We start from the raw sequence: 24460 nt of genomic DNA, 5'->3' as shown, positions 1-24460 counted from the left end.
CATTGTACAACCTCCCTAAGACCTAGGTCAGTTACTGAAGGATAGTGACTCCTTTCCTTGTCTGTTGGTTTATTGACATAAGAAGCCCAAAATGACTGGGCAGTAGTGGCAGCTTACAAATCTATGTGAGAGTTGGACTATAAAGAAACCTGAGCACAGAAGAATTGATGCTGTTGAACTGTGGTGTTGGAGAAGACTCTCTTGAAAGTCCCTTGGACTGCAAGGAGATCCAACCAGTCCATCCTAAAGATCAGTCCTGGGTGTTCACTGGAAGGACTGATGTTAAAGCTGAAACTCTAATACTTTGGCCACCTGATGTGAAGAGCTGACTCATTTGAAAAGACCCTCATGCTGGGAAAGAGGAGAAGGGAATAACAGAGGATGAGATGGTTGGATGGCATCACCGACTCAATGGACATGAGTTTGGGTGAACTCCGGGAGTTGGTGATGGACAGGGAGGCCTGGCGTGCTGCAGTTCATGGGGTTGCAAAGAGTCGGATATGACTGAGAGACTGAACTGAACAAATTTAGTAGGATTCTAATTGTGTTTTCTGGTGGAAATACTCACTACATTTGGAACAAGTACCTTTAGACCTACAGAGTCAAGAGTTGTAAGGGTGAATAGCAGAAATTCCCCAGGTCACTGGAAGTGATGCTACTCTCAATTTTAGGTTCTTGGACATATTCATGGGGAAACATATGTTGTCAACTTAGAGTATACATTGTATGCTGAATGACATCCTATTCTTATAGGGTATTTTCTCTAAACTGGCACCTCAGCTGCCTCATCCAAAGATTCTTCTAGAAGCCCAGCAGCTTCTAGATAATAAAGAATACAAAAAAACCTAGTAAATCCTATGGTCATATGCATACTGTTGCATCTCCATTGTGGAAAAGTGGTTCTCCCGATCTAATGTGACATTCTATGCAATCCTGTATTGGTGGATCAGACACTCTATAAGGCAAACCCATATTCAGAATATGTGCCAAGTTCAATCAAGATAAATAATTATCCCTTCTAAGGTGTAAGTTCAGTTCAGTTGCTAGAACATGTCTGACTCTTTGCAACCCCATGGAATGCAGCATGCAAGGCTTCCCTATCCATCACCAACTCCCAGAGCCTGCACAAACTCATGTCCTGCCGGGAGCCGGCGAGAGACATTCCACTCGTGACAAAGGTCATGAGGAAGGAGGCTCTGCATACGCAAAGGCGGGATCGAGCCTCGGGAGTGCCCCCGGATATTCTCGAGCATCTACCCCCCAAAAACCAGAGTCTGCCTACTTTATTGCTTTGTGGTCTCACCTCTGACTTTACTGGGGGCTGTCCCCCACCACCATCTCACTCTCTCTGTCAAAGAGTTAACTTACAGCTCCAATTAATAAAGTTCCCGGGCAATTAGGAGTGTTTAAATCCAAACCCCTCAGATGGCTCTCTAACTCGCCTGACAAGTTTACCCGGACACCTACAGCTATGCATACGATTGTTTACAGTCTCCCAGCCTCCAGAGGCACGGGAAGCTTAAGATATTCAAATAGCTTAGAGCCTCTCAGAGAATTAGAAACTGTCAGAATAAAACTAGTAAAAGATTTCATTGATGAGCCAATGTTTGTTGCCAAGTTTTCACATCCCCTGAATTGTATCCTTGAATGTGCATTAATTAATATGGTTGGTATGTAGAAAAAATAAGTAGTGGCCTTGGTGTTAGTAACTTTAGACCCTTAAGGTAGTAAATTCTTTCCTTTGTAAACCCATTACACATCCACCCTATAGGAACGTAATCTTATCTTCGGAAGATGGCGCCAAACCTTAAAATAATTACTCTTAGAGAAAATAAGTCTTTGTTGATAAGTCCTTGTCAAGAGTCATAAAATGTTAATAGGCCTCTGGCCAGAAGATGATGTAAATCACCTAAACCATTTGTATACGATAAATCTGCAGGAAAGAAACCCTGGTTTTTGATAAGCATCAAAGACTGCTGATTTTGCATCCCCTATTATCCTCTATGTGTAACTTAGGGTATAAAAGCCCCTGTTGAAAATAAAGCTATGGGCCTTGCTCACCAACGCTTGGTCTCCCCATGTCATTCTTCCCTTTAACTTCCAGCTGAGTGTCCATCTGGAGCGCGGATGTCCTCTGCGACCATTTATTTGCCTGGGCTTCTAAGACCCACTCGAGAAGGTGTCTAAGGTGGGGCACCTTCCGCTATTCGAGAGGGCGCCTGCGGCCTCCGTGGTCAGAGCTAACCTGGTGTCACGGGTTATATTGATTTTCCGCGTAAACCAAGCCACTCAGCTTCTTTTCTCCGCTGAATTTTCCTACTGAGCTATCCTCATTCTATTACTCTTTATTATCTCTAATTAACATTTGAATAGGTCGCCTAGCCGTCTCTCCTTCGAATACCCTGGATCAGCCGGGGCTGGACCTCGGCAATGTCCATTGAGTTGGTGATGCCATCCAACCATTTCATCCTCTGTCATCCCCTTCTCCTCCTGCCTTCAATCTTTCCTGCATAAGGGTCTTTTCCAATGAGTCAGTTCTTCCCATCAGGTAGTCCAAGTATTAGAACTTCAGCTTTAGCAACAGTCCTTCCAATGAATATTCAGGGCTGATTTCCTTTAGGATTGATTGGTTTGATCTCCTTGCTGTCCAAGGGACTCTCAACAGTCTTCTCTAATACCACAGTTCAAAAGCATCAATTCTGCACTCAGCCTTCTTTATAGTCCAACTCTCACATCCATACATGACTACTGGAAAAACCATACCTTTGACTATATGGACTTTTGTCGGCAAGTAATGTCTCTGCTTTTTAATATGCAGTCTAGGTTTGTCATAGCTTTTCTTCCAAGGAGCAAGCATCTTTAAATTTCATGGCTACTGTCCCCATCTACAGTGATTCTGGAGCCCAAGTAAAGAAAGCCTGTCACTGTTTCCATTATTTCCCCGTCTATTTGCCATGAAGTGATGGGACAAGATGCCATGATCTTAGTTTTTTGAACGTTGAGTTGTAAGCCAGCTTTTTCACTCTCCTCTCTCACTTTCATCAAGAAGCTCTTTATTTCCTCCTTGCTTTCTACCATAAGAGTGGTGTCATCTGCCTATCTGAGGTTATTGATATTTCTCCCTGCAATCTTGATTCCAGCCTGTACTTCATCCAGCCTGGTATTTCACATGATGTACTCTGCATATAAGTTAAATAAGCAGAGAGACAATATACAACCTTGATGTACTCCTTTCACAATTAGGAACCAGTCCATTGTTCGATGTCTGGTTCTAACTGTTGCTTCTTGACCTGCATATAGGTTTCTCAGGAGGCAGTTAAGATGGTCTGCTATTCCCATCTCTTTAAGAATTTTCCACAGCTTGTTGTGGTCCACAGAGTCAAAGGTTTTGGCATAGTCAATAAAACAGAAGGAGATGTTTTACTGGAATTCTCTTGCTTTTTCAATGATCCAGCAGATGTTGGCAATTTGATCTCTGGTTCCTCTGCCTTTTCTAAATCCAGCTTGAACATCTGGAAGTTCTTGGTTCATATACTGTCAAAGCCTAGCTTGGAGAAGTTTGAGCATTACTTTGCTAGCATGTGAGATGAGTGCAATTATGCAGTAGTTTGAACATTCTTTGGCATTGCCTTTCTCTGGGATTGGAATGAAAACTGACCTTTTCCAGTCCTGTGGCCATTGCTGAGTTTTCCAAATTTGCTGGCATATTGAGTGCAGCACTTTAATGGCATCATCATTTAGGATTTGAAATAGCACCACTGGAATTCCATCTCTTCCACTAGCTTTGTTCACAGTGGTGATTCCTACGGCCCACTTGACTTTGCACTCCAGGATGTCTGGCTTTGGGTGAGTGATCATATCATTGTGGTTATCTGGGTCATTAAGATCTCTTTTGTATTGTTCTTCTGTGTGGAGATCTAGTTTAATATACTGTGACTAAGTGGTTGGTCTCCTCCTGGCATGGTATCAGGGGCTTATATACATATATTTAAGTTATCACAATCTACCTTCAAATGATAGTATACCACTCAGGTGTAGTATTTTTATAGTACAGTATAAAAATCTTTCAGCAGTATGTTTCCATTTCTCCCTTCTAGACTATTGTACTATTGTTATACATTTAACTTCTACATATAAGCTGTACCCTACAGAAGTATTTTTAAGCTATCAATTTTGTTTTCCAGAAAGCTAAATAATACATGAAAGTCTATATTTACTCATTCACGTGACATTTCCCAAACCTCTCAATTCCAGATTGATTACTAATATCATTTTACTTCTGCCTTAAGAATTTTCTTCAACATTTCTTATTAATGTAGACCTGTGGTTAATGAATTATTTCAGCTTCTGTATATCTGAAAGTATTTTGCCTTTATTTTTGATAACTGTTTTTGCTAGGTTATGAATTTAAAGTTTAAAGATTTAGGGTCTTTTCTTTCAAAGAATGTAAAATGTTGCTCCATTGTTTCTTGCTTGCATTGTTTCTAGCAAGAAATCTGGTGACATGCCTATCTTTGTTCTGCTCTATATGTCTTTTTTTCTGTCTGCTTTTAAGACTTTCTCTTTATCACTAGTTTAAAGCAATTTGATTATAATGTGCCCTGGAGAGGTTTTCTTAATGTTTTTGTACTTGGGATTTGATGGGCTTCTTGTGTCTATGTACTTAAAGTATTCATCAAATTTGGAAATTTTTTGCCCACTATTTTTTCTGTTATATCCCTCACTCCATTGGGAACTTTAAAGTGTCATTAATCCCATCCAGTGTATTTTCAACTCAGACATTTCAGGAGTTCTATTTATATCTTCTTTTTACCTTTCATGTTACTACTTAACATCGTCAGTTTTTCTCTAGCATTTTTCTGGGTCTCATATCATTTGTTTCTTGTCTCTTAGCAACCACCATCCTTCATTCTATGCTATCCAATGTCTTGAAAAAAATCACTGTTTCATTTGTGTACTCTGGCTTTTCAGGTTTTCTGTTTGTTTTCAGATGGGAAAGTAAATTTCGTCCCTGTTACTTCATGTTGGCAGTAAATTGAAATTCCTTCTAGGTCCTTCTGAAAATCTCAAGTGTCTTTTAAATGTAAATTTTCTCATAAAGAGTTATCCATTAAATTCCTGGCCCTTCATGTTAGATACTTATGGGCATCCACCTAATACCTGCTATCCCCTTTTCCTTGCTGAGAGAGCCTTGATTTTGTTTGGGTAGGAATGTTCCAAGCCTCAGGGAATCCAATAGTTTGTTCTATGTCATGGGGAAAAAAGTCTCTACTATTCTTTGTCAGTGAAACTGTGGGCATTAGACTCAGCCTACTGTGGAATTTGTGAGAAATATTTTCTCGCAAACCAAACATAGAGCTAGAGATCGAACAAAGCCCTTTTTCTATTACCCCTTCATGCTGTTTTCTGAAGATTTTGAGAGAATTTGATGCTTGAATATGTGTCAAGTAATTTGCACTTATGTGGCAACAATCTAGGGAACAATAAGGAAGAACAGGAGAACTGTAGACAGGCCATCCCTACCCTAAAGCACATAACTTACTTAGCCTCACTTACCTTTAAACTTCCTATTAAGTGACATAATACACAGTCCTAGCATTTAAGCCACTGTTTTCCAGGCTTTCTGTGACTTGCAGCCAAATACAGCTCAATCAAGTCCTACTTTAACCATGGCTCAGTTTCTCAGATTTATCTGATTATTTTCCTCCAGAATGGAAAAGATGATGATCTGGGAATGCAGGTCACTATCAGAGACAGTGGAATCTCAATGGCAAACCACCTACTTCACAGTTTGTTAAAGGAGTGGAACTTCCCACTCCAGTACTCTTGCCTGGAAAATCCCATGGACGGAGGAGCCTGATAGGCTGCAGTCCATGGGGTCGCGATGTTGGACATGACTGAGCGACTTCACTTTCACTTTTCACTTTCATGCATTGGAGAAGGAAATGGCAACCCACTCCAGTGTTCTTGCCTGGAGAATCCCAGGGACGGGGGAGCCTGGTGGGCTGCCGTCTATGGGGTCGCACAGAGTCGGACACGACTGAAGTGACTTAGCAGCAGCAGCAGTAGTCAAAGAGCCCTGTAGACTTTGCCCCTTAGAGTAATTTCATAGACAATGGCTATGCAGAAGTTGTGCTGATAGGGAACTTGATGGCAATGTCCCCAGAAGGAGAGCTGCACTGATTCTTGAATGGAATACTAACTTTCACTGACTGTGATCCACAAGAGAAGGAAAAAAAAGCTCGACCCAAAGTTACTTGAAATAATATATATTAATACAGTTCCATCATAAATAATACATACTGTTAATATGGCTTTAAATAATGTATAATTCTAGATTTGCATAATAAATAATACATAAATATGTAATCATCCAGTGAAGTCACATGAAATTAGTAGTCATGAAGGAAACTTAAGCTATTAACATGCTATGAGAGGAAAGTTTTGCAAGTGGCTTGCAGGGCCTTAATCAGTGCTGCTGCATAATGTCTTAGCTGAGAGAAAAAAGTATTAATAACTGGTAACAGTCTTTTCAGTGTATAGTCAATAAAGGGTTTCCAAGCTCTATAAAGACATGGCTCTTTCTTATTTAATTTTTATTTTATATTGGAGAACAGTTAATTTACAATATTGTGTTAGCTCCCAGGTATGCAGTTAAATGATTCAGTTATATATACGTATACACATTCTTTTTCAGATTCTTTTCCTGTATAGGTTATTACAAACTATTGAGTACAGTTCCCTATGCTATACTACAGGAACTTATCTATTTTATATATAGTAGTGTGTATATGTAAATCCTAAACTCCTAATTTATCCTACCTCACCACATTTCCCGTTTGGTAACCATAAAGTTGTTCTTGAAGTCTGTGGGTCTGTTTCTGTTTTGTAAATAAGTTCATTTATATCATTATTTTTAAGATTCCACATATGAGTGACAGCATATGATATTTGTCTTTGTCTACCTGACTTCACTTAGTATGGTAATCTCTACATCCTTCCATGTGGTTGCAAATGGCATTATTTCATTATTTTTAATAACTGAGTAATATTCCATTGAAGGTATGTCCCATAACCTTATCCATTCCCCTGTTGATGGACATTTAGGTTGCTTCCATGTCTTAGCTATTGTAAATAGTGCTGCAATTAACACTGGAGTGCATGTATCTTTTGAAATTGTGGTTTTCTCCAGATATATGCCCAAGAGTAGGGTTGCATGATCATATGGTAGCTCTATTTTTAGTTTTTTATGCGGTATACTCTTCTCTGTAGTGTCTGTACCAATTTACATTCTTACCAATGGAGTAGGAGGGTACCATTTTCTCCACACTCTCTCCAGCACTTATTGCTTATAGATTGTTTTTTGATGATGGTTATTCTGACTGGTATGAGATGATACCTCACTGCAATTTTGATTTGCATTTGTCTCATAATTAGTGACGTTGAGCATCTTTTCATGAACATTTTGGCCATCTGTTTGTCCTTTTGGAGAAATGTCTGTTTAGATATTCCACCCATTTTTTGATTTGCTTCTTGGGTTTTTTTAAATATTGAGCTACATGAGCTGTTTGTATATTTTGGAGATTAATCCCTGTACTTCACTTCATTTGCAAATATTTTCTCCCATTCTGTAGGCTGTCTTTTTGTCTTGTTTATGGTTTCATTTGCTCTGCAAAAGCTTTTAACTTTAATTACATACCATTTGTTTATTTTTGTTTGCATTACTCTAGGAGGTGGTTCAAAAAGATCTTGCTATGATTCATGTCAGAGAGTGTCCTACCTATGTCTGCCTCTAGGTGTTTTATAATATCTAGTCTTACATTTAGGGCTTTCATCCCTTTTGAGTGGATTTTTGTGATGGTTACAGAATGGTCCAATTTCATTCTTTTAAATATAATTGCCCAGTTTTCCCAGCATCACTTATTGAAGAAATTGTCTTTTCTCCATTGTATATTTTTGCCTTCTTTGTCATAGAATAGATGACCAGAGATCAAATTGCCAACATCCATTGGATCATATAAAAAGCAAGAGAATTTTTTTAAAAATCAACTTCTGCTTCATTGACTACACTAAAGTCTTTGACTATGTGGATCACAACAAACTGTGGGAAGCTTGAGATAGGAATATCACGTTACCTTACCAGTCTCCTGAGAAACTTATATGCAGGAAAAGAAGAAACAGACCAGATATAGAACAATGGACTTGTTCCAGGTTGGAAAAGGAATACAATCAAGGTTGTATATTGTCACCCTGCTTGTTTAACTTATACGCAGAGTTGTTGTTTAGTTGTATCTGACTTTGCGACCCCATGGACTGCAGCACGCCAGACTTGCCTGTCCTTCACCAAGTCCCGGAGTTTACTCAAACTCATGTCCATCGAGTTAGTGATGCCATCTAACCATCTCATCCTCTGTTCATTCCTTCATCCCTTCTCCTCCTGCCTTCAATCTTTCCCAGCATCAAGGTCTTTTCCAATGAGTCAGTTCTTCACATCAGGTGGCCAAAGTATTGGAGTTTCAGCTTCAGCATCAGTCCTTCCAATGAATATTCAGGACTGATTTCCTTTAGAATAGACTGGTTGGATCTCCTTGCTGTCCAAGGGACTCTCAAGAGTCCTCTCCAACACCACAATTCAAAAGCATCAATTCTTCAGCACTCAGCCTTCTTTATGGTCCAACTCGCACATCCATACATGACTACTGGAAAAACCATACCTTTGACTAGATGGACCTTTGTTGGTAAGTAATGTCTCTGCTTTTTAATATGAAGTCTAGGTTTGTCATAGCTTTTCTTCCAAGGAGCCAAGCGTCTTTTAATTTCATGGCTACAGTTACCATCTACAGTGATTTTGGAGCCCAAGAAAAGAAAGCCTGTCACTGTTTCCATTATTTCCCCGTCTATTTGCCATGAAGTGATGGCACCTGATGCCATGATCTTAGTTTTTTGAATGTTGAATTTTAAGCTAGCTTTTTCACTCTCTTCTTTCACCTTCATCAAGAGACTCTTTAGTTCCTCTTCTCTTTTTGTCATAAAGGTGATGTCATCTGTATATCTGAGGTTATTGATATTTCTCCCTGCAGTCTTGATTCCAGCCTGTACTTCATCCAGCCTGGCATTTCACTTGATGTACTCTCCATATAAGTTAAATAAGCAGGGTGACAATATATAGCTTTGACATACTCCTTTCCCAATTTGGAACCAGTCCATTGTTTGATGTCTGGTTCTGACTGTTGGTTCCTGACCTGCCTATAGGTTTCTCAGGAGGCAAGTAAGGGGGTTATTCCCATCTCTTTAAGAATTTTCCACAGTTTGTTGTGAACCACACATGGCCTTTAGTGTAGTCAATGAAGCAGAAGTAGACGTTTTTCTGGAATTCTCTTGTTTTTTCTATGATTCAGTGAATGTTGGCAGTTTGATCTCTGGTTCCTCTGCCTTTTCTAAATCCAACTTGTACATCTAGAAGGTCTTGGTTCATATACTGCTGAGCCTAGCTTGGGGAATTTTGAGCATTGCTTTGCTAGCTTGTGAGATGAGTACAACTGTGTGGTAGTTTGAACATTCTTTGGTACTGCCTTTCTTTGGGATTGGAATGAAAACCGACCTTTTCCAGTCCTGTGGCCAACACATTATGCAAAATGCTGGGCTGGATGACTCACAATCTGCAATCAAGATTGCTGGGTGAAATATCAAGAACCTCAGATATGCAGATGATTCTACTCTAATGGCAGAAAACAAAGAGGAACTAAAGAGCCTCTTGATGAGGGTAAAAGAGAAGAGTGAAAAAGCTGGCTTAAAATTCAACACTTAAAAAACTAAGATCATGGCATCTGATTCCATCACTTCATGTCAAATAGATGGGGAAAAAGTGGAAGCAGTGACAGATTTTATTTTCCTGGGCTCCAAAATCACTGCAGACAGTGACTGCAGCCATAAAATTAAAAGATGCTTGCTCCTTGGAAGAAAAGCTATAACAAACCTAGACAGCATATTAAAAAGCAGATACATGTTGCTGACAAAACTCCATATAGGTAAAGCTATGGTTTTTCCAGTAGTCTCTACAGATGTGAGAGTTGAACCATAAAGAAGGTTGAGTGCCAAAGAATTGATGCTTTTGAAATGTGGTGCTGGAGAAGACTCTTGAGAGTCCCTTGGACAGCAAGGAGATCCAACCAGTTTTCTTTTTTTGTGGTATCTTTGTCTGATTTTGGTACCAGGGTGATGATGGTCTCATAGATATGAGTTATTTAGGAATTGCACAACAATTTATATTTATAGAGCACTTTACAATTATCTGCTCATTAAATCTTATGATATTTCTGTTCCTTCCTATGCAGTTCTTTGGAGAATTTCAGAAGGATAGGTTTTGACTTCTCTAAATGTTTGATAGGCTTCACTGTGTGAAGCCATTGGCTTTTGGACTTTGTTTGTTGGAAGAGTTTTAATCACAGTTTCAGTACTTTCGATTGGTCTGTTCATATTTTCTATTTCTTCTTGGTTCAGTCTTTGAAAGCTATATCTTTCTAAGAATTTGTCCAGTTCTTCTATGTTGCCCATTTTATAGTCATATAGTCATATAATGACCCTTTGTGTTTCTGAGATACTAATATTTTTAAATCTCAAATCTATCATCGCTTAAAAGACTACTGAAGAGTTTCCTAAAAACAAGGCAATGAAAATCATTGTCAACAAGTCTTATCAACCCTTCCATTTCTCTAAGGACTCACTTGTGTTATTTTATTTAATAGTAATCCTAATACTCTGTAGATGGACACCATTATCTTCATTCTGCAGCAGGGAACATTGGGTGGGAGAAGTGACTTACCTAAGGTCACACAACCAATTAATGGCAGGGAAAGGTTTACATGTCTTCTGAAACCAAAGTCTGATGTTTTCCTTTACTTTGTACTATCCTGTCTCATTTTTAGTGTAGCTTTTTTTCTGTGGATTAAGATCTGGACATTTTATAATTCAGATTCAGCAGACCTTTTGTGTGTTTAACAGCGTACTGATGGCTCATGTGGACCATGTCATTTGTCCCTACAATAAGCATTTTGGGCACTTCTGTCTTCATCTTACAGATCAGGAAACTGAGGCTTAAAAAAAATGAAAGGAATTACCTCAGAGTGCAAAAAAAAAAAAGCTGGGTGCTGTGACTCCAAACCATAGCACACAGCATCTCTAGTGACACGTGAGGAAAGGTACTTCCTGCCTTCATGCCAGGATCTCTGCCTTTTCTGGAGAGCACACTCAAGACCACTGCCTGGTGAAACTGGATGGCTTTCTTCTAGAAGAGGAAAGGTAATGTTTTGGGAATGGAGATTGATGTCCAGAGATTTAGCATGACCAGGGGCAAACTTTATACTTCACACATTTTCAAAGGGCTGGCATTCTGAGACACATTAGGTACATTAGTAGTTGAGTCTGTTCACAATTACCGAAGAATTGATGCTTTTGAAATGTGGTGTTAGAGAAGACTCTTGAGAGTCCCTTAGACAGCAAGGAGATCCAACCAGTCCATCCTAAATGAAATCAGTCCTAAATATTCATTGGAAGGACTGATGCTGAAGCTGAAACTCCAATACTTTGGCCACCTGATGTGAAGAGCTGGCTCATTTGGGACGACCCAGAACGATGGTATGGGGAGGGAGAAGGGAGGAGGGTTCAAGATGGGGAACACATGTATACCTGTGGCGGATTCATTTTGATATATGGCAAAACCAATACAATATTGTAAAGTTAAAAAATAAAATTAAATTAAAAAAAACACACAATGAATTGAAAAAAAAAAGACTCTGATGCTGGGAAAGATTGAAGGCAGGAGGAGAAGGGATGAACGAATGAACAGCGGATGAGATGGTTGGATGGGATCACTGACTCAATGGACATGAGTTTTGAGTAAACTTACCAGGAGATGGTGATGGACAGGGAGGCCTGGCGTGCTGCAGTCCATGGGGTCTCAAAGATTTGGACACGACTGAGTCACTGAACTGTTTACAATACTTCACAAACACTCAAATTCTTGAGTCTCTCAGGTTCCACGCCTCTACAGTTTATAGTTGGTTAAAAGTCCCCATTCCTTTGGTAATAGCATTCTTGGAAATTGTGCTTTGAGTTCAGTTCTTCTGGGAAAGACATAACCTACTGAAGAGGTACAGAAAAGAGTTGAAACCTTAAATGTTGAGCTTACCCAGGAGAGTAAATACGAACAGCTTCCATCTTTCAGGCTGAATTATAGCTTATCAAGCACACGTTAAAACTTTAAGCCTTTTTTTCCTTAAGTAAGAATAAATCTAAGTTGACTATTCCAGCATATGTATTTGTTTTCCCTACACTGTCTATAAACCATGTCCAAGGTGAGTATTTATAAGCCTGAGCAAAAACTAGACAAACAATTCTGAGAGTAAGTGGCAACTGTAACAGTTCATGATAAGACAGTCACAACAAAGGAAATGCTGCATTAAGTGATGTTCCCTGCAGATCCTTTATACATGTGTCAGGCTGGTGCTGGCAGAATGAAAGAGAATAAATCAAAGAGAATACCCGTGTAAGAAAGGGTTTTTAGCAAATGCTGTCTTGCATGCATAAATCAAATAAATAGTGATTAAAAAAACTAAAAGAACAGGATAAATTTCTATGGAATTTTACACAATGAAATTATTTAGCAGTTTCACAACAATTTATATTTATAGAGCACATTACAATTATTTGCTCATTAAATCTTATGACATTTCTGGCAAGTAGGTCCATACCATTAGTTTAATTTTATAACCAAGGTAACTGAAGCAGGGAATTTTCAAGGTTGCACAGTCAGATGTGAGCAGGAGTTACTTTGGAACTCTTGCTCCCACAATCTTGAGTTGCATTTCTGGGTAGGGGTTAAGCTGCCTCTTAGCTTCCTCCTTGATGCAAGACAGTTTGGGGTGGGGGTGGGGTACCTACCTGGGCATTTGGGGGTAGGTGTTAACGGCAATGGCTCTTGGCAGTTAATCTAGAAGTGCCAGTGGTAGATATTGGCTTTAGCATTTCAGCTGGAATGTGGACCCATCAGCATGTTGATACACATGTATACAGTGCAAATCCACATCTGCAATACAGCCTAGTTTGAGATATTCATAATGGTTAAGTCCAAAGCTATAGTTCTCAGCCCAGGCTGCAATACTTGCGGGGGGGGGGGGGGGCATTAAAAATACACTGATAAACCAGTGCCTCAAGATCAATTAAATCTAAATCTCTGAGGTTGGGGCTTGGACAAGGATAGCTTCGAAGAGCAACTTTTTCTAATATGTAATCAGACTAGAGAACCATTGGTACAAAGATCCCTCCAGAGTTGCTGCTCATGGTTGGGCAGGTTGTTCCCTGCATGAGGATACCTAATGGAGAGGCCAGTAAAGACTGAATCAGCTCACACACAGGGTGCCCTATCTTGGAAGTGGCATTTTTTCTCAAGAGTCACCTTTTGTCTAATTACCACAAAGGGAGCCTGGAGTCATTCCCCTATTCTTGGATATGCATTTTTGCATATCCTACATATTTTGTTTTCAGCTTTTTTTTATGCATTCAGTAAAAATTACATTGAACATCTACTGCATGCTGGGCACTCAGTATACATGGGAATACACAACAAAGCCATCACAAGCCTGTCCCTATGTAGTCCACAGTCTGTTGGGGAAGACAAGTGACTGAACAGGGAGTTAACACAACACATGGACCGCTCCAGCAGCATGAGTGCAGGAAGCTGGGGAGGATACTAGAAGGGCACTGCCCCAGACCTGGGACACAAGGGGACCTCATGAGGGACATGGGCAGGGGTAGCATTCAAGACTCAGGGGCAGCATCTGAAGAAACCTGGGATCAAGACAGGTGAGGACTATGGGGAATTGGCAATGGTTCAGCCCATTCACCCGGAGGATGGAGTAAAGAAAAGCTGGAGGAAGAGCTGGGGAGTGCAGTGAGTTTTCCCAATCTTCCAACAGCACGGTTGGCCACCTGCAAGCTTAATCTTTTGTGCTCTGCCCCTCAGTCCTACCCTCCTCTTTCTATCTGCTCTCCTTCCCTGCCATCTTCTTTCCATATATACAGTCCTTTATTAGAGCATAAAATACCTAGACAACCTGTTCCCTACTTCCTGGCACTGGAAAGAACTGGAAAGCTTGAAAGCAGGCAAAAGAACAAACATGGGGACACAGATGTCACCAGTTCACTTGGCACCACCTGGCGAAACCACACAATTGGTGCAACTCTTTCCTTGCTCACTGCTCTTTTTATTTGATGTGCCTGGTCCTAAACTGATAGTCAACAGTGCCATCCTAATCCCTGGGACTAGTGGGAGTGGTGTGGAGTTGGGGGATGGGGTATTATAAATGAGACAAGATTGGGCATGAACTCATGAAATTACTGAAGCTGGGTGATGAGTACATGAGTTTTTACTAGTTCTGATTTCTGATTATGTTTGAAATTTTCCATTATAGAAAGGATAGAAACAAAAACAAAACTTAAAATCTTCTCCTGTTTCTTCCTTTGTTTTGCTTACCATTGCCTCTAGTGATACTGTTTTCAAAAAACTCTGGTTTGATTTGGTTTAGGTTCTATTTTTCACTTCAAAATAACAATATACCTTTATTTTGTTCATAGGGCTATTATGCATGTGTGCAGATTCAGTCGCTCAGTTACGTCCAACTCTCTGCAACCCCGTGGGCTGTAGTCTGCCAGGTTTCTTTGTTCATGGAATTTTCCAGGCAAGAACACTGGAGCAGGCTATTATAATGAGCCAAAATTCCTAATCCATTAAAATCATAATGTAGTGGATCAAAATTCACTTCATCCTCAGAAGTTTGTGTTTGTTTGTATGACATACTCACCCACTCCCTTTGGATTACCCACTCATGATCCTGATAAATGGCCTACCTTCCTGTCTTGCTGTGGCCACAGCAAACTTTCAATATTCAGAGATTGTCAGGCTGACCTTCTGTTTCCACACATTCTGTGAAATCAAAGAATGTTTCTGCACTTACAGTTGGAAGGCCTGCAATGGGATAGGGGGGAAATGGACAATCAGCCTTTGAGCAACTACATCTCCCATTCCTCCAACCCTGTCCCATCCCATTTCCATACATTAGCTGCAGCAGCTGCACAGCAACTGTCCTGTCTTCTAATGCGTGAGACCGCATACTTGTAAACTGAAATGAGACTTTCCACAGGCCTCCAAGCCATGAAATAAATCATTCACTCTGTTTCACAATGTTCTAGAGTAATAGTGTACATGTTTGCCACAAAACATGGGCTCCTCTGCCCTCCTCAGCCCTGGTAGCTCGCCCATACATCTATGGTACATGGGTGGCATGCTCTGTTCTACGGTGTTCTCTACACCTGCTCCTCCCTATTGCAATGGAGCTCCCTAAGCACATGGGCAGGACAGTCTTTTCTAAACTCCCAGGACCTAGTGTTCTGCTTGACCCAGGGTAGATGATCCACATGTGTTTGTTAAATGAATGGATGTCCTAATCATACCGATATGTAAGCCTATTTCATTTGTAAGGAATTCATTTGGAAATACTCTATTTGGAAACAAAGAATAAGTATATCCCATATTCGAGTCTTCCAGCAGGTAGATGTGGTTATGTCATACCCAAGTCTGGATGGCCTCCTTTCCCATACATGTTAGCCATGACTTGGCTTCCTAAGACTGAGTCTGATTAGAACACAGTCATTCTGTTCCAACTCTATCTCTTCCAAAGAATTAAAAAGAAAGAAAAACCAAACTTTTCATTCATGCTTTTGTCAATATTGAAAAACCAGCTTATTAATGAAGGATTTCTATTACTTTAACCAGTCTCTATATCTTCTTATGGCTACAACCAAAGTCTTTATGGATCTTGTCTAGTCCCAAAGGCCAATTAATCTCTCTTCTGTGCTGTGATCTCCAGGGCCCCAAGAATGAGTTTACAGAGAGTTTATGGGAAGAACCTTCTCTACAACAAGACAATGCAGACTAAGTTTGCTCTGCCTTCCCTTTGTTGGTTCCAGCTCCAGGACAAATAGGAAGTGAATGAAGATTTGCAGCCCATTAAAAAGAAGGACCCCTGAACTGCACCTTGAAAGAAAACAGAAGGAAGAATCAGCAGGCTCTGCCCTGCTATGCTACTGAGAACTTACTAGATCACACAAGCATTCAGCCATAAATTTGCTTCCACTAGCACAAATCACACAAATATGACAGGACTGAACATGTGCTAGAACCAAATGTGCACAGATTCTTCTGTCATCTCCTCAACCAAATCTGAAAATAGGAATTTCATAGTTCTTCCCTTCATTAGGAACCTGACTTTAAAAAAAAAGTGGGGGAGAGCCTGAAAAGGTGAGGAGCCTCAAACATATGTAGCTAAGGCTGTGCTCTCCTTGCCTGCCTCTCCCGTCAGGCGTCAGTGCCCCTGACCTCCCGCATGGTGGGGCAAACTGCACCCACTCTGGCTTTGCCACACCTTGACTGCCCGCCTGAGCAGTCAGTTGAGGAAAACTGAGACTTGGAGAAATTGAAACCACTTCCCTCAGAGCATTGCATGAGTACCCAATAAGCTCGCTGATACTCTTAGACTAGCGAGGGTTCCTGTGCTATCGGGGCTCAGCAAAGGCAAGCTGCCCACCCCCTGGATGGCCCTTGTGCTCTGCTCAGTGAGACACTGCTTCTCCAGCTTTCTGTGGGCATGTCTCTTCCTCTTCTCTGACTCCATCATTGTCCTGGCTGCCCCTCAAGGCCAGAGCCCCTGTCTCCTCCCTGTCTCATGGCACCCTCTCTCATTAGGCACTCAATAAATGTTGTTGACAGACTGGCTGACTGCCTGGCTGACTAAAGATGGCATCTTTCCACCAAGGGCAAGTGTCCTTCGCTGCCTTTATTTATTGCTTAATGTCAAATGGTGTCATCAGCATGATATAATTTTCCTGAAATGCCCATCAAGATTAATAAGAGTTAAAGAAACCTAAATCATTGGAGGGTATTGGCCCTAATTAGTATCATATCACTGCTGCTGCTACTAAGTTGCTTCAGTCGTGTCCGACTCTGTGCGACCCCATAGATGGCAGCCCACCAGGCTCCTCTGTCCATGGGATTCTCCAGGCAAGAACACTGGAGTGGGTTGCCATTTCCTACTCCAATCATATCACTAGTAACAGAATTTGAGTAATGTCTTATAGGTGTAGAAATCTTTGAGTTAAACATGTCAATTTACCCCTGATTTTTATCTGTTACCAATTTTTATGACATCATTCCTATGTACATTAGAGAATTTTCAAGGAAATTTTCAAGAAAGTAGAGAATTACTTCCTATTACTTTAAGTTTGGGGGACAAAAATTAAGAAGCACATTTTATGCTATTTAACAAACAATAAGAATAAACAAAACTGTACCCCTTTTTCCATGTGGAGGTCTCCCTTCTTTTCAACAGTCAGCAGGCCTTGGAATCAAAGTGAAGGCATCTTTGTCCCAAGCTACATTCATCACCATTCTTGCCTATATGATTTGCAAGAGGATGGGGAAAATATTTAAGTTCGATCAAGTCCTTAGATAGCTTTTACCTTATTAAAGCATTAAATAAAAACATAGAGACAGATAGACACACACACACCAAGAACATAGTAAATCCAGTTTTATGAGGTTTATGAAATAGTTCTGATTAAAAATCCATCCATTTGTCATTTTCCCTTGTCTGCCATTCTTATAAAATCCCTATCACTATTCTTTCACAAACACTCTCAAAATGCTGTCAGATGGGTTATCATTGCCTTGCACTTTTGTTCTTTTGTTAATTTTGGATAAAGTCCTAGAGTGTAGCAATATTATTGAACTCATTTCTGCTTAGGTCTCAAGTTTCCATAGCTCCTCTATTACCAAGCAGCAATGCACCCTATAGGCACAATAAATAAATAATACAATACTGAAGCTCTAACAAATCACAAAATACATTATTAAAAAATTAAGAAATAAATATCCTCCTCTTACTTAAATAGAGATTGATTTTATAATGTGGAATGCTGAGGAGAGCTGCTCTGAGATATATTAAAGCCTGGGGACACACAGAATACACTGTAATGGGCCTTCTGCTCCCTCAGTCAGAGGGAAACACTCCTCCAAGTGAATGGATGTATTTGTGAAATGGAAGCTGATATTCTCTGTTTGTTCACAAGCCAAATATGATGCACTGCTCCCTTTTTCACATGAGGGAGGAAAGACCTGCAGGACACATCTGTCTTCCCTAAGCACAAACTGAGAGTCTAGATGAGAGTGATGAAGATAAATGCTTTCCCGAAACTGAAGTTGGAGAAGAACTATTTCTTTCTCTTGACTTTAAATCACAATTCCGGCTTCCAAAAAGATGTTCTCAAACCAGGATTCTGCCACATTTCCTCCAAGGTGCTTTATTTAACAAGGAGAGGATATGGCATAGATCTCTCCTCAATGTTTACATTCCAAGAGAAAAAGTTAAATAGGATCCTTTCTCCACAGGCATGAAGATTTTCTATGGAACAGACAAAGTCTATTGGGTCCTAGGACTCTCAGGAAGTTACTCCTGTCTTGTTCACCTTGATGTCTGTGTTGATAAGCCACTACTTCTGTACTGAACAAATACTCTTACTCCATTCTGGAGTTGTGTGGCATTTCCCTATCCTGGCCATAGATGAATTGAGACTGAGAAAACCGTGCTGACTTCACTGCCCTCTGCAAAGACATGAGGGGGAAAGACAATGGCTAACAATTGCTGCCATCCTTTCCTCATCCCAGAACTTTGCAAGAAGTTTACTCTGGCGGCACAAAAACCCACTTCATTTCCTTATCTCACCACTCTCTGCAAAAGATGCTGGGTAGGCTCTAACAACCTCCCAGAGAAGGGACGTTGAATCCATGCAGAGAGGACTTCCCACCAACTGAGTTATTTTTAACAGACCACTGGAAATAGTTTACTCGAAATGAGCTGACCCATTTGCGGATAAGATAGTAAGTAAGTAAGCCCCTCTGGTTCCAAAGGCTCTTAGGGCACTATTGGCCAAAACCTCAACTATGTTTTCTATATGACTGCTCCTTTATCTTCCGTAAGTACATTAGGCATATATCGGATATAAGGCATATATAAGTGATGATTTAGTATTTGCTTTTCTTATTCCCGATGGAGAGATCTTCTCTCCTGTACCTGAAGTTCTCTGAAATGTGTGACTTCCAGGACTGGGGCTCACAGAGACTCTGCCATCTTCAATATACAGCTTCTGAGATCACCTTAGACTTGAATACCTGGATGACAAATGGAAAAGAGAAAAGTAGAAGAATGCAGGGAGATTTTTCATGTATCAATCTTGATGTAGAATATATAACTTCCATGAATGTTCCACTGGCCAGAACTAGTTACAGGATCTTACATTCAAGTGGGGCTGGCACGAGCCACCCCAGTTAGGCATCTACATGATGGTGATAAAGACTACAACAGCAGAAAATCAGAAGGTTGGTGAGAAATGTATCAGCTGGCATCCCTGAGACTCAAAATCTCAGTGTGGAAAACTTAAGCTATTTCACATCCCATGGGAATTCTGAAATTTTTATAAAGATCTTGGTAAATTCTTCAGATTTTAATTCTCAACATGTTGTCTGACTTTTGGATTTGCACTTCTGTACCTGCTGGTTCCATCCTTCAGTGGGTTAAAAAGTACACAAGGTAGCCTCTTCTTAGTTTGGAATGACCCTATGCATGCATACACACATTCACATAAAGTGCATGTGAAGACAATAGATCCTACTAAAAACAGGTCATGGCACTTATGGATCCCACTGAAATTCACAGTAAACAGTTTCCCATTCATGGTAATCCTGCAACAGAATTTCTAAGCATCTGCATCATTCTCCCAAAAACATCCAAGTTCTTCATGCCTCACTGGCTTACCAGTCTTCCTCTCCCTTTTAACCTGCTGTTCTGCTCTTTTCTCCTCATCTGAGGAGTAAAATTCCAAATTCCAGCTTGCCTCATACAGACCACATTGGTTCTCTTGGTTTCCTTGAGCCCTTACCTTCAACCCCTAACAGTTTGTCAAGGTGTTTTACTGAGAAGTACTGGGAGAACACTTTTTATATGGTTCTATCAGTTAATTCCCAGGAAGTGTGTAACCTCACTCTTTTAAAACAGCTGTTTATTCATTTATTTCACAACAATGCCAGATGCTGGGCTAGATGGAAGAATATAATGATGAACAGTCCTGACTTCCTGGAGCTTACACTTGAGCAGTGGAGAGAGTGAAAAGCAATGACTTATAAAGTAATCGCAATTTGTAATAATGTTACACTAGAAACAAATAAAGGGCTGCAGTTTAAAATACTGTAGAGGTAAGCACAATAAACTGTGGAAAATTCTGAAAGAGATGGAAATACCAGACCACCTGACCTGCCTCTTGAGAAACCTATATGCAGGTCAGGAAGCAACAGTTAGAACTGGACATGGAACAACAGACTGGTTCCAGATAGGAAAAGGAGTACATCAAGGCTGTATATTATCACCCTGCTTATTCAAGTTATATGCAGAGTACATCATGAGAAATGCTGGGCTGGAAGAAGCACAAGCTGGAATCAAGATTGCCGGGAGAAATATCAATAAACTCAGATATGCAGATGACACCACCCTTATGGCAGAAAGTGAAGAGGAACTAAAAAGCCTCTTGATGAAAGTGAAAGAGGAGAGTGAAAAAGTTGGCTTAAAGCTCAACATTCAGAACACTATGATAATGGCCTCTGGTCCCATCACTTCTTGGCAAATAGATGGGGAAACAGTGTCAGGCTTTATTTTCTGGGGCTCCAAAATCACTGCAGATGGTGATTGCAGCCATGAAATTAAAAGACGCTTACTCCTTGGAAGGAAAGTTGTGACCAACCTAGATAGCATATTAAAAAGCAGAGACATTACTTTGTCAACAAAGGTCCGTCTAGTCAAGGCTATGGTTTTTCCAGTGGTCATGTATGGATGTGAGAGTTGGACTGCGAAGAAAGCTGAGCACCGAAGAATTGATACTTTTGAACTGTGGTGTTGGAGAAGACTCTTGAGAGTCCCTTGGACTGCAAAGACATCCAACCAGTCCATTCTGAAGGAGATCAGCCCTGGGATTTCTTTGGAAGGAATGATGCTAAAGCTGAAACTCCAGTAGTTTGGCCACCTCATGCAAAGAGTTGACTCATTGGAAAAGACTCTGATGCTGGGGGGGATTGGGAGCAGGAGGAGAAGGGGACGACAGAGGATGAGATGGCTGGATGGCATCAACTTGATGGATGTGAGTTTGAGTGAACTCCGGGAGTTGGTGATGAACAGGGAGGCCTGGCATGTTGCAATTCATGTGGTCGCAAAGAGTCGGACACGACTGAGCGACTGAACAGAACTGAACTGATCTGAACTGAAGCCTATTCTATGTAGGACACTCGGGAAGTCCTGTCCAAAGAAAAGAAATATCATTTAAACAAGGATTTATATGTTGATAGGTAGCTAACCATGTGGGCAACACATTTCATGCAAAAAGGAAGGACAACATTTATCATGTCATATAACTGAGAAAAAACAGGTTTAGGGGCATGCTGAGAACCACTATCTCTCCACCAAACCTCTCCTTCCAATGTTGATTATAACTATCAAGTGGCTGCCCAACCAGAGACTGAATTTTCCAGCCCACCTAGATAGGTGAGTCCATGTGACTCAGTGATGACCAAAGAAAAATATATGTCTTCCTCAATTTACTATTACACTTCAATAAATCCATTGTAAGTTGAAAATGCCTTAAAAGGATCTGGGACAATATAACAGAGTAGAAGGATTGTGAGCTCACCTCCTCCTATGTGGATATGAAAATCATACATAATTGCTGAACAATCATTAAAAAAAAAAAAAAAGACTGGAACTACCAACAAATATACACTACACCCAAAGACAAAGAAGAAAAACCACAGTAAGACAGTAGGAGGGGCACACTCACAGTGTAATTAAATCCCATATCCCTGGGACAGTGACTCACAAACTGGAGAATAATTATATTTCACAATTCTCCCACAGGAGAGGTCTGAGCTCCATGTCAAGCTCCCCAGCCTTGGGGTCTGCCATCAGGAGGAGGCAACCCCAGAGCATTTGGCTTTGAAGGCCAGCAGGGCTTGATCCCAGGAGATCCACAGAACCAGTGAAACAGAGACTCCTTTCTTGGAAGGCACACCAAGGTCTCATGTACACCAGGACACAGAGAAAAAGCAGTGACTTCATAGGAATCTGGCTCAGACCTACCTGTTGGTCTTGGAGGATCTCATGGGGGAAGTAGAGGGCAGCTATGTCTCTCTCTGCAATCAGAAAAGCAAGGTGAAAATACTGGGAAGGGTTCATCTACTTGAACTCTAAATGGAAGCAGACATCTTGCTTGGATCATTAGCACCAAGACCTGGCCCCAGCCAATAGCCTAAAGGCAACAGTGCTGTGATACCTCAGGTCAAGCAACCAACAAGGTGGGACTATAGCCCCGTCAATCAGCAAACAGGATGCCTAAAGACTTCCTGAACCCACAGCCACGTCTAGACAAACCCCTTGGCATGACTTTGCCCACCAGAAGGCCAAGACCCAGCCTTAAATGATATATTAGACCAGCTGGACTTAACTGATATGTATGTGTATGTGTGTGTGTATATGTGTATATATATACACATATATATATTATCATATCTCTGTGTGTGTGTCTGTCTGTATCTCAAGAGACAGACAGACACACACACACCCAGAGAGAGAGAGAGAGAGACTGTTCTATTCAAAAGCAGCATGGAACATTCGCCGGGATAGATCACATGCTGAGCCACAAAGCAAGCCGTGGTAAATTTAAGAAAACTGAAATTTTATCAAGCATCTTTTCTGACCACAGCACTACGAGATTAGAATGTGAACAGCTGACTCATTGGAAAAGTCCCTGATGCTGGGAAAGATTGAGGGCAGAAGGGGAACAGGCTGTCAGAGGATGAAATGGCTGGATGGCATCACTGATGCAATGGATGTGAACTTAGGCAAACTTTGGGAGATGGTGAGGAACAGAGAGGCCTGGCGTGCTGCAGTCCATGGGTTGCAAACAGTCAGACATGACTGGGCAACTGAATAACAACAACAGGAAAAAACTGCAAAAAACACAAACATGTGGAGAGTGAACAATATACTACCAAATAACCAATGGATCATGGAAGAAATCAAAGAGGAAATGTAAAAAATACCCAGAGACAAATGAAAATGTGATGATCTTAAACCTATGGGATGCAGCAAAAATAATTCTAAGAGGGCAATTTATAAGCAATACAACTTTACCTCAGGAAACAAGAAAAATCTCAAGTAAGCGGCTTAACCTTAAACATAAAGCAACTAGAGGAAGAAGAACAAACAATACTCAAAGTTAGTGGAAGGAAAGAAATCATAAAGATCAGAGCAGAAATAAATGAAATAGAAGCAAAGAAAACAATAGAAAAGATCAGTGAAACTAAAATCTGGTTATTTGAAAAGATAAACAAAATTGATAAACCTCTAGCCAGAGTCATCAAGAAAAAAAGGGAGGAGACTCAAATCAATAAAACTAGAAATGAAAAAAAAGTTACAACCAACACCACATAAATACAGAATACTACAAGCCCCTATATGCCAATAAAATGGACCACCTAGAATCTGCTTTCAAGCTCACTTCTGTGGTTATTGACAGGACTCAGTTCCTTCAGGGCTATTGGACTTTGAGCCTCGGTTCTTTGCTGACAGTTGGCAAGTGGCTACCCTCAGTTCCTTGCCACATACGCCCTTCCAACATTCATTAGAACAAGTGCACACAAGGCACCAGAGAGCACTAATAAGGTGGAAGTCACAGTCTTCTGTCATCTAATCATAGAAGTGGCAGTGGCAGCCCATCACTTCTACCATATTCTGTTAGAAGCAAGTCTCTAGATCCAGCCCGCACTAAGGGGGAAGAGAAAAGGTGAAAGTGAAAGTCATTCAGTCGTGTCCAACTCTGGCAGTCCCATGGACTATGCAGTCCAAGGAATTCCCCAGGCCAGAATACTGGAGTGGGTAACCTTTCTCTTCTCCAGGGGATCTTCCCAACCCAGGGATCAAACCCAGATCTCCTGCATTGTGGGCAGATTCTTTACCAGCTTGAGCCACCAGGGAAGCCCAAGAATACTGGAGTGGGTAGCCTATCCCTTCTCTAGTGGATCTTCCCAACCCAGGAATTGAACCAGGGTCTCCTGCATTGCAGGCAGACACCTTACCAGCTGAGCTACCAGGGAAGCCCAAAGGGGAAGGGATTATACTAAGGCATCAATACCACGAGGCAAGGATCTTTGGTAGCCATGTCAGAAATTGCCTACCACTGTAAGGTATAAACCTGTGCTGTGTTAAGTCACTGAGATTCCAGGTTTTTATCAGTTACAATGACAGGTATTACC

General features: G+C 40.8%; 1 long non-coding RNA gene across 4 annotated transcripts in view; it reads right to left on the bottom strand.

Annotated features, from left to right (window-relative positions):
• Positions 1–24460, bottom strand: part of LOC129632874 (uncharacterized) — a 268709-nt gene that overhangs the window by 1614 nt on the left and 242635 nt on the right. The window contains exons 5-10 of one of the 4 annotated variants that reach the window (XR_008704719.1): positions 22287–22339; positions 19182–19279; positions 17404–17506; positions 14905–15022; positions 12940–13084; positions 11906–12141 (exon numbers count right to left, since the gene is read on the bottom strand). This is a non-coding gene — a long non-coding RNA (uncharacterized LOC129632874). Of the gene's footprint in view, positions 1–11905; positions 12142–12939; positions 13097–14904; positions 15023–17403; positions 17507–19181; positions 19280–22286; positions 22340–24460 lie in introns of all 4 variants that reach the window. The other 3 variants (XR_008704720.1, XR_008704718.1, XR_008704721.1) reach the window with 3 other exon arrangements.

The sequence above is a fragment of the Bubalus kerabau genome, chromosome 18 (genome assembly GCF_029407905.1).
Source record: "Bubalus kerabau isolate K-KA32 ecotype Philippines breed swamp buffalo chromosome 18, PCC_UOA_SB_1v2, whole genome shotgun sequence".
Lineage (NCBI taxonomy): Eukaryota > Metazoa > Chordata > Mammalia > Artiodactyla > Bovidae > Bubalus > Bubalus kerabau.
Note: the sequence above shows the minus strand (reverse complement) of the source record. Positions and strands in the feature narration are given on the sequence as shown.